This window comes from Anomalospiza imberbis, chromosome 7 (assembly GCF_031753505.1).
Source record: "Anomalospiza imberbis isolate Cuckoo-Finch-1a 21T00152 chromosome 7, ASM3175350v1, whole genome shotgun sequence".
In the NCBI taxonomy this organism is placed as follows: Eukaryota; Metazoa; Chordata; class Aves; order Passeriformes; family Viduidae; genus Anomalospiza; species Anomalospiza imberbis.
The window spans coordinates 21,079,374-21,090,298 of NC_089687.1; the positions used below are offsets into that span (position 1 = coordinate 21,079,374).

General features: G+C 39.2%; 1 long non-coding RNA gene across 2 annotated transcripts; it reads left to right on the top strand.

Annotated features, from left to right (window-relative positions):
• The first annotated feature begins 251 nt into the window (after positions 1–251).
• Positions 252–8,990, top strand: LOC137477159 (uncharacterized). Of its 2 annotated transcripts, none has more exons than XR_011000833.1 (5): positions 252–270; positions 2,047–2,111; positions 5,102–5,225; positions 5,984–6,194; positions 7,392–8,990. It is a non-coding gene; the product is annotated as an uncharacterized lncRNA (long non-coding RNA). The 2 variants fall into 2 exon arrangements; XR_011000834.1 differs by lacking the exon at positions 252–270 and adding an exon at positions 371–389.
• Positions 8,991–10,925: the final 1,935 nt, after the last annotated feature.

A 10,925-nucleotide genomic window follows, 5' to 3' on the forward strand; every position in this document is an offset into this window, starting at 1 on the left:
CACGGGCAGGGGCGGCTGCCCCGGGCGCCCGGCAGGTACCGCGGGGCCGGGCTGCCGCAGGGCAGCGAGCAGGTGACGACCTCCCCGGCAGAGCCGCCGGCCTGACGGGACGGCCCGGGAGGTGCGGCCCGGCCCTGCCCGGCGCCCCGAGCGCACCTGGGCGGGCGCGGGGAAGGCGGCGCCGCGCGGGTGGAGCGGCCGGGGCCGCAGCCGCCGGCAGAAGTTGGTGACAAACGCGTTGTGGCCGCGGCTGCAGCCACGGGTTTCTTTGTGCGTCTGGCAGCACTTTGGGTGACGTTCCCTTCGTCGCGCGGGTGGCTGGCGGTTTTTCCCTTTTTTTATTGCTGGAAGAGGTTATTCTATACAAGAGAAAATGAAGAAAAGCCGCCGTAATTTTCACGAGGTTCTTTAGAATATCGTGCCGAAAAAGCAATTTGCTTGGGTTTTTTGTTTGTTTTTGTTTTGTAATTGCTGAGTTTTTTAGCATTCAGGTGGATGCTCTTTCTTTAGTACAGATTTATGATCTAAGGAGGTATTAGATTTCTTTGACCATATCTGTGATCATAACTTACAACTACTACCTATACCCACATGTGTTTTAAAGTATCTTTTAAGAATCAGTTAGAAAAATTGTTTTTATTAAAAGCCTTCCAAAACAAAAATTAAAAAGGACAGAGGAAAATATGATAACCTAGCAGCTGAGCCATGCTTCCCTCTAATGTATGATCCAAATGTTTTCGACCAAACCCATAGGAATATAAATTGGTATAGTGAATTTCAATGATTTACCTCAGCTGAAGACCTAATTCCAGTGCACTGCATGCTCAGAATATGTACAAGATATTCCAGAGACACAAATCCACATGGTTGTGCATCTCAAGATAAACCAAACTAAGCTAGATGAAATCAAAATAAATTCCTGTTCTGTACTACAGTAATTACCTGTAGTGACTGCAAATTCTTCATTTCCCATGCACACAGACAGGTACTTAGCTAGAAACTGTATGTGATGCTTTAAAATTGAAAGAAGTATGTTCTTGTTTGATTTTTTTTCTTTTTTGGTGATAGATTTGCAGTCACTCTATGATAAGTGAACAAATCTTTAAGAAATGAAATTAATTCTGCTTTGCTATTGCGTATCCTGTAAAGGCTTTTAGTGACTTAACTGCTTCAAGTGGCTTTAAAATGAGAAGTTTAATACTCACATTTTTAAAGTTTTATTTCTGTGGTTTGCTTGCCTGGTCAAATTTATCCAGTGCAGCATGGTGATCAGGCAGTATTACAGGTAGTGCCTTATCAGTTATTTTAATGGGAGGTTTCCTAAATCCACTCTGGAATGAGATGTATTTTAGGGAAAGGAGCAGGTTCCCCACACTCAAAACCAATTGCCCGCTGACTTCCTTCCCTGGTTTTCTTCAGTAATTTCTCTCATGTGTCCAACCACTTTACTACAAAATAAATATTCAGAGATAAGGAGGGAGAGGGGGGAGAAGGGAGGAAAAAATAGGCCTCCCAGGGAGCTATTGATTTGAAATTTCAAACATTTTATTGATACAAGAAAAACCCAGACATAAGGAAGCAGTTTGATATTGCACAATATTTGAAAAAAAAAAAGTGTGCATCTGTTTAGCACAATACACTGCATAATGACAGCAATCTTCCCTGTTTGTATCTATTCATCTGATTATGCAGCATAACAATTCTTTTTGCTACACATTTATTTACTAAAGGATTTTTTTTAATGGATAATAAATTAGTAAATCAGATATCATGTGCTTGGGAAAATATGTTAGTTGACTCCCTACATGCAAGATAGTTGCAATTCATATTTTATGTGCTATTCAGTACATACAGAGATGAAGTTTTGTGCTTCCCTTGTGGCAAAGACAAAGGAAGTTTTAAATCACCATTTAGTACACTTTCATCTAGACACGTTATTTTGAAATGCTTCAGTTTTTAACACCGCAGTGCAGCACTGATGTAATGAAGAGCTTTGACTTACTTGAAGTATAACCCAGTGGCCTTCTTTTGATGCCTTTTCCATAGCTATTTCTGCTGCAGCTTCCTGTCCTTGACCCAGCGATACATTGTGAAGTTCTCCTGAGTCAATGGTAAATTCAAACTTGTTCCCTAAACAGAACAATATACTGTACTACTTTTGAGCCAAATAATGAAGTGTTCAAACCAGCATGTGTTCTACACATAGTGTTAAAATTGCACCACATCACATGAGTCACCAAAGGAAAAAAAAAAAGCCCTCAAAAATATATTTTCAATCAATCAGCTGAGCTAGGATATTGTGCTGCTTTCTGACTAGGTATTCTGTATTAGTAAAATGCTCCTGTGTCTGAAAAGCATCCCAGAGTGAAACAATTTATTCCTGCTGATGGCTTCCCTACATATTGCCTATATGAATATTTCAATGCATACTGAAGTGGATATGTTAGAAATTTATCTAAAGAAAAAAATACAAATTAAGTTATTGTCTCACTGAAGGTGACGTTACACACAGGCAATGAAAGGGGTTTAACGGAAGTCTTTATGCTGGCATTAGGAAGTAGTTGGGTCAGAGGAGGGTTAGCAAATTTTCAGTAGGGTCAAATCTGTTGCTCAAGTATACTTATGCAAGGTTGATGACTTGTGCAAATACAGAAGAACAAGCAGCTACCTCTGATTTCAGAAAGCAGCAAGTGTTCCCCAGGCAGCTGCCTGAGCCAAGCACTGAAACTTTCCTCAGACATTGAGTGCTGGATGTGTAATGCCATCAGTGTGTTAACATGTGACAGCACTCAGCAGTCATGGAAAGGCCTGCTTTATTTCTCTGGCTGTGGTAGAATTTCTAGGACCAGTAGTATTGCTAACTTAACTTGCAGAAAGTTCTTTTATTTCATGGTGTTATGTTTTCTCATGATTTTTAGTATTTAGACCAGACTGATCCAATCGTTCAGAATCTATAAGGGGACCAGTCCAGGAGATAAACACTACTGGGGAACAGCACTGCCTTCTTTGGAACTTTTTGGGAACACTGGACACATTTAGTTCCAAGTTACATTCGGGCTAAGTTCCCATAAATTAAGAATTACAGTTGACAGAACCTCGTGAAAAACATGAAGGTCTAAGACCTGTCTGTGAGGCATAATACTTTGTCATGTCTTCTATTTGGTAGAGATCCAAATGCAACACACGTTAGGGTCACTCACAGTAGAAAATTTGCCCCTCAAAGGGCTGAGACTGGTGATGCAAACTGACAGCACAAGTCATCCTGGACATTCTGCTACCTCACATTTGAGGAGAGAACTTCTCATTTTTCATGCCTTTAGAAATTTCTCTTTTCTGGACATTTCAAATCCATTTCTTTTGCTCGTTCTATGCAGGAACCTTCAGTATCTCTCTTCAAGTAATGTAATTTATTTAACATTGTCCACAATTGAAAAAAATAACATGTAGAGCCGGTACATTTGAGCACAAGCATGCGGATTTTTAAAATCAATGTAATTGAAGTTTTTTATTTTTAAAAATAAATATAAATTTAAAAATATTAAAATGTAGGGTCATTATTGTAGACACACTTTACCCTGATTTCTTTTTATGGAGGGTTAAAGAGAAAGTCAAATAAATGTTGAAACAGTGATCTAAGTTCAGAATGTTCACAAAGCATGAGTTTGTTATTTGGTAACTAAAAGCTTTAGAACAGAACAGCTGTGAAATTAATAGAACTTATTTTTAATATTTATTTGTGTTTATTTTCTCAAAGCTTTGAGGTTTATTTGTGGCCAGTTTCCTCATTTAAAACATTTAACAATCTTTTAAAACTATGTGATACAGCATCTGAATATTGTAAGCTTAAATCATACACATATAGAAACATTCCTTAGAGTATATGAATATGTTCACAGATGATTAAGAGTGTCAGTTTATAAGACCAGCTAAACCGTCACCAGAGTATGGACAAAATTCTAAACATAAAGAAATTTTTTCCTGAAATTTCTGCCTTAACAAATTATTGTGGACTTTTGTGTGTAAGACTTTTAGTATGTCAGCAAGGCTAGAAACACTGAATTGTGCTGAGAAAGAGTACTAATACAACATTCCAAGGTCAGTTGAACTCAGATTTCTCTAGAAGAGGAACAGTTACTATTAAGAAACTGCCAGATCAAAGTTATATGGTGAAATGCTTAAAATTTTAAAAGTCTGTAAGAACTAGACCTAAATTTTCCACTGTTGTAAGAAACAACGAGAGATCCACACCATTATTTATTGTGTTGTACAGGGATGTGCTGGGTTCTGTTACTTGGCATTTAATCCAGAGGTGCATTCAGCTATGTATTAGTAGTGAGCACTGAGCTATTAGAGCAGCAAAAGATAGGACAGAAATAAACTGTTGGCTGCAATTGTCCCTTTGAAAAAGAACAGGAATTTTGAGAGGGGAGAGAAGGAGATTCCTTGGCCTCGGTGGAGTTTATTATTCTCTGGAAACAGGTAAACCAACCCTGGCTCAGGAAGATACTTTAGAATAGGAAATGTTTTGCCTTTGAAATGTACCAGATTACATGTCATTTCAAATAGTGTTCATGGCAAAGATACCCCTGGGACCACCTTACAAGAGCTTTATTTCTTGCCTGCAAATTAGTCAATTCAAAACACTTCTCCTCTCATCTCTGCCTTCAGCTCTTAATACCCCACACGCCATTCGTAAAATAGCGGAGAAGAATGAAAAGACCCTGAATACAATGGTACAATTAAAAAAATAAAACAAAAGACTGTAAAAGCAAGAACAAGATGGGTTTCAGCAGACAAGGGAAAAAATGAAATTTTGGTGCATTTTTGGAGGCATTTCAATAAACCCCTTTTCTTCCGTTTCAGCAGGGGCTCATTGAAACAGCTATGTTTTCCGAGTGCAGGCAGACAGCCAATAGCATCTAAATTATTTTTAAGAAAGCACTTATAGCACTAAGCACTCACTACTACTAAATCCATCTTAGAGGAGAAGGGTGGAGTAAGAAGAAAGGTCAACAAATGTATCAAGTTCTTTGTGTAATGCCTCACTGACATTTTTCAACTCCCTCAGCTGGCTTTTATTTTTTTATTTTTTATTTTTCAGAATCCTGGTAAAATGCAGTAAAGGATTTAAGGTTATCGTCTGTCTCTCTCTAACTTCTGACATCTCTTTATAACAAGAAAGAGTCACAGCCAACTGTAACAGGAGGGCAACACAATGAATCCTGGTAAGACAGGGAAGGGGGGAGGTTCAACTTTGCTGCCCCTTTGCCCCTATTTCTTCCTCACAGAACAGAAGTGCCATCTGTTACTAGTCCTAACGTGCATACATTTGATTTCCATTCAGTAACAACTATCACAGGAAAAAGATTATCAAGTGATCTAAAGCACTATCAGCATTATCAGATCTTCCCATCCAGTGTTTTGTTTGTACCTCCAAAGATCTAGCAGATGAAATGGATATGGGCAAGTGTCTTATTTGCCTAGAATTATTTTGTTTTCTTGTAAAGGACCATATGGTCAAGGTGTGGATTATGACTAGACTGAGGATATTTAGGTGCTTAGGTCAGAAAGAGATTTAGGAAAATCAAACAAGAGGACTGATGTTTATATTCTCCAATCCAAACTCACTACAGTCTTTATTACTGGTGTTGTAATACATCATCCTAATAATGGAAAATCAAATCATAGCATGTTGTGTGAGGGTAGACAGTATAAAAGTATAAGACTGTTTTAAAGCAATCTGTAAAAATATTTCTTAGGCTTCAGTCAAATTTGTCAAATTCACAAATAAAAATCCCAAAACCATCAAACACCTTCCAGCCCAGCACACTCAGTTTAAGATTGTGCTAGTTTTGACTGGGGTAGATTTTCTGGGTTAATTTTCTTCATAGCAGCTGGGATGGGGCTGTGTTCTGGATTTGTGCTGGAAACAGTGTTGATAATTCGGAGATGTTTTAATTATTGCTGAGCAGTGCTCACACAGAATCAAGGCCTTTTCTGCTCCTCACGCCGTTCCACCCGTGATGAGGCTGAGGGTGCACAAAAAGTTGAGAAGACAACAGCTGGGGCAGTTGACCCCAAGTGACCAAAGGGATATTCCCTGCCATATGGCATCATGCTCTTTGTATAAACTAGAGATGGAAGTTGGCTGGGGACTGCGGCTCAAGGACTGACTGGGCATTGGTTTGGTGGTGGTGAGCAATTGTTTTTCATTGGCATAATTTTTTCTTGGGTATAATTTCTCTCTTTTTTGGTATTATTATGGATCCCTCAGCTATGCCCAGTTTTGCCTGATATCTTATTGTTGAGAGAAATGGGGTGCAGCAGCAGATCTCTGTGAAGGAAGGGTGCCTACAGTGTGCTGTGTGCAAAGCAGGGTAACGATTAAACAGTCGGTGCAGTGGGATTTCTCTGCCAGAGCCCTTCAGGTATTTCACTGCTCTTTCCTCTTGCTGTCTATACTCGATTGTTTTAGTAGTCTCTCCTTTCTTCAACTTCACATCTTTTCCCCCTTTGCTCTTGCTGCCTGTACACCTTGTTACTTAAAACACTTCTATGACCAGAAATTGACCACCCTTTCAGATGCCAGCTTTCTTCCCAAAGGCTGGGGAATGACTTCAAAGTGGGAGATGCATGGCCAATGCTTTTATAATGTAAATAAACATGTAAAATGGTTCAAGAGGAAAGAGCCAAGAAAATTACTAGGAAGTAGCTTGTGCTTTAGACTAGCTTAATTTGCTCAAATCAAATCTGAAGATGATCTGTCTGGCAAACCTACTGATGCCTACATTGTCAAAATACATGAGACAACATTTCATTTCTCCAAATTTCCATTAATTTCATTGCCTTATTTTCTTTCTTTTCCTCCTACACGGGGATGACATTTTTGAAGTGCACTTTTAAGAGCATAATTTGATCAAATGATCCAAGGGAACTCCCTATAGATATCCATGATTTAATGCTAGAGGTGCTCTAAAGGTTAGCATGCCTGACAATGGCAATTGGTTTAACCCCAGTTAATTTAAAAATAATAATAGAGTGTTTTTTTCTGAGCAGAACTGTAACTTGCTTACACAACTCAATGAGAAAGGCAGGGCCCTGCCATGAGTGGTGGTAAGCATTCTGGGTATCCCAGTCTCGACCAGAGCAGGTCTTTGTCACCTTGCTGAAGTCAGTCATTGTACATGTCCTCATGCGAGATGCTTGTAGCTGACTTCCAGATAACCTTGAGGATACTGGGCAAGAATTCAGTATAGTAGATATTCTGTGCTCTGAAAACAAGTAGGGTCAGCATCTGAATTTCTTTGTCATCCCTTTCTCTTCTCCATTTGGAATTTTATTTTCCAGCTCAGAACACATGCACTAGAAACCAAAGAAATCTCTTTTATCAGGTTAATATTTTCATCCTAGTCCCTGTTCATATCCATGTAGGCTTTAGGCTCCTCTGTTCTGTACCCGTTTGTCACTCTTTTCAAAGGGAAAAGGAAACTCTTGGTATGGGTGCAGAGCTTGGAAGAGATCTGTGCCGAATAAGAGTGAGAACGCAGCTGCACAAGACTCAGCATACTTCTCACAGACAAAATGCAGTGAAGGAAAAGATGACACTTTAAGCTAAATGAGAGATCATTATACAACACTCTTTCCATTCAGCTCGTTCTAGGGGGAATATATACATGTGGCAGCAGCACTCAGGACATGAAGAGCTACTTTGAAAGTTGATGTGTTTCCCAGTGTTTGAGATGAGGACGGAAAGTAGAGAGTGAGAAAATTGGCTGTCCCTACAGCGGTGCCCCCCAGCCACAATAATATTTGTGAAACCATTGTACTTTTCTATCTTTAACAAGAAAGCAGCCTGGACTGGTTCAGAGCAAATGCAGTTTGTAGGAAGCATTTCAGACTGATGTTGTTCCCTGATGAGGGAGTTTTCCAGGGGCCTATCAGAGCCAGCTGGCAGCATGAACAGCTCAAGCTACAGCAAGGAGACCCAATCAGAACTACAAAAACTTGTCCATATTCCCTTGTGCTGTGCTGAATTGGGAAGGCACGCAAGGGAGACCTGAAAACCTGAAGGCAAAGGACTGCTCTGTGGGCTGCTTGGGCACACATACAGGTGTACATGCACAGAGTGGTAAATGGGAGCTCGTGCAGGGTTCATGCTGTACCAGGAGAGCTAACTGGGCTGTGAAAGCAAGTTTTACCCTTTCCAACAGACCAAGGTAAATGACAGTTGAGAGTGTTACACAGGCAGTTGGGTTCTTTACACTCAGCCTCATGTTCTCAGAGGGTTTTGCTCACTGCCCTGCCTTGTGAAATCAGCAGTAAAAGCCTGTGACCAGAGGGAAATTGGTAAGCCAGTGGTAGCACTAGATTAAAACAGCAGCTTGCAAACACACTGACCTCTTCCTGAGTGGTAACCTTGAGTGAGAGCTAATTCACTGGATTGATTTTATTCAGCTTGTCCATGAGAAAATAGAGCACAGCAGCATTGACTGCAACTGGCCAAAAGTGCTTGTGAGCTTCAGGGATCTTTATAGTGCTTGTTTCAGCTTCCAGGTTCTTAAAGATGTTGGTGATGCTATGATGTGCTATTGCACTCTAAGGCTTCTGTTTGGCAAAAATGTACTGGCAAAAGGCAAAAGAATATAAATTAATCTAAGAATTTATTGCTAGTCCAATTAGTGTTTTAAACAGTCTAATAGTCAAAATTACTTGAGTATAGGAAGACTTCATTAAAAATAGAGTTAGAATTGCTACACTAAAAATTCCCTCTTCTCTGGTGTTGTGCTTATTCCTCCAGTTCTCCTTTGGGTCTTAATATTGGTATTCCTCAAAAGAAATGGGGGAGTATTATGATGAATTATCACCAGGATTCATGTGATACTCATGGGAGAAGAATGTCTTTCTTCTGAGCCTGGTGTCTGCTTGGATTTAGTTTTATATGTTTTCTTAACACTATAATCTAACTATGATTAAATGGCTGATTTGTGTCAGATGTGTCTGTACTCTTCCCCACAGCTGACTCTAGAATTGTAGGCAGTTCAGTTCACAATGAATAACCATTTGTTATTATCCTAAACTATTGTTAAACTAAAACAAATCTAGTAAAGGGTGCCTCACAGCTGCACAATTGCTATCACAGCTAAACCAAGTTAAAATCTATCTAGGCCCAGAAAAAGCCAGAGCATTGCCGAGTCCCTACACTGTCATCTCAACACAAACCCTGTTGCTTTTTACCAATAATGGAAAAATCACATTTATTGGGCTATAAAGTCACTTTGATTAGTCTGTGAAATGCAGAGCAAGGATTTGCAAATCCTGCTATGACTGCAGAGTCATGACTGAGCAGCAACTCTTGGAAACATTCACACTTGCCTAACTTCTCTTGAATTAGAGTAATTCAAAGTCTGATTGACTTGTAATTCTTCATTGCCATCAGGAGGCCAGCTAACAAAAAGTATTTGATTTTCATTGCCAATATAATTTTCCCAATCAGCAGGAATACTGTGATTATTAAAGTGAGAGCTATAGTTTGTAGTGCTAAGTTAAAAATTCGTGTAGCTGCAGGAGACCATAGTGTAACCTGGTAGAGGTAGAGGATAATTAAGAAACATGCTTGAATCTAAGATACATCAGACATACAGACAGGCACTAGCAGGCAGGTTTTACATGAGGTAGTTCAAAACAATTTCTGAAGTTGGGTCTCTACACAAACACAACTTGATCTCAATATATATGATTTGAGATTTATTAGAAACAGAATGAGAGATCTCATAGTCACACCTATTTACCTTTTGAGCTAAGTAATCAACTGAAGACTGGAAACTAATATCTTCACATCTCTGTTAAATATTTCAATGCTATTTGTCAGCATTCTTCTGAAAAGACTCAATATGCCATTTTCTTTGGCAGACTGTGTTCACAGATGCACATCTTTAATAACAGAAGCACTTGTTACACGTTTCCAAAATTATCTGATCAGCTTTCTACAAACAAGAACTTTTCCATCAATTTGATACATGACTGTGTATTTTACATATATGCAGTTTTCACCATGTACAAAATTCAAGATGCTTTAAAATACCTCCCATACAATTGTACATAAATGGTACATTTATTTTGAAAATGTGATTTTTCAATGGCAAAATAATACCCAGTTGATCAATCTTTTCTTTTATATTTTAAAAGAACTCAAGAGTTTCACCTGTACTATATATATATATATATATATATATATATATATATATATCTCAATGTTACAAGAGTAGATATTAATATTTAGGTGATCTTTTAAATGTGATTACTCTCCAGAAGAAAGAGGACATACAGACCTCGTCATCTGGAGATGAGGGAGTCACAGCCTTCCAGGGATCCTCTGCCAATGTTTCACCACCCTCATGGTAAATGATTTTTCCTAATCCCTGGTCAGAATTTCTCTTGGTCTGACTTCTGCAGGTTGCCTCTTTTCTGTCCATGTGCATATCTAAGAAAAACCTGTCTCTGTCTTCTTTGTAGCCTCTTGTGAAGTATTTCCAGACAGCAGTAGATCCCCCTGCCCTCTTGGCCTTTTCAAGACTGAAGAACCACAGTGCCGTCAGCCTCTCCTTCACAGGTTTCCTGCTATAGCCTCCACTGGAGTAGGTTAATATCTTTCTTGTACTGCAGGAGATGCAGTAATTAATTTGAATTTTTCATTTATAACATCTATATTCTCTTCATACACTTACTGATAGTGTAACACTCTTAACATCTTCTACAGCTGTACCTTCTTTTTGAGTTTTGTCCCGTTTGGTGTAGTTGGATGTGCTTCTATTTCAGCTGTCAATTTTGTTCTCTGAAGTCCAAATTTCTCCTTGCACTGCCAGTTCTTCAGTTAAATCCCTTGCCATTAACTAGACAACCCATGTTTCAGCATGTTACAGGCTGTC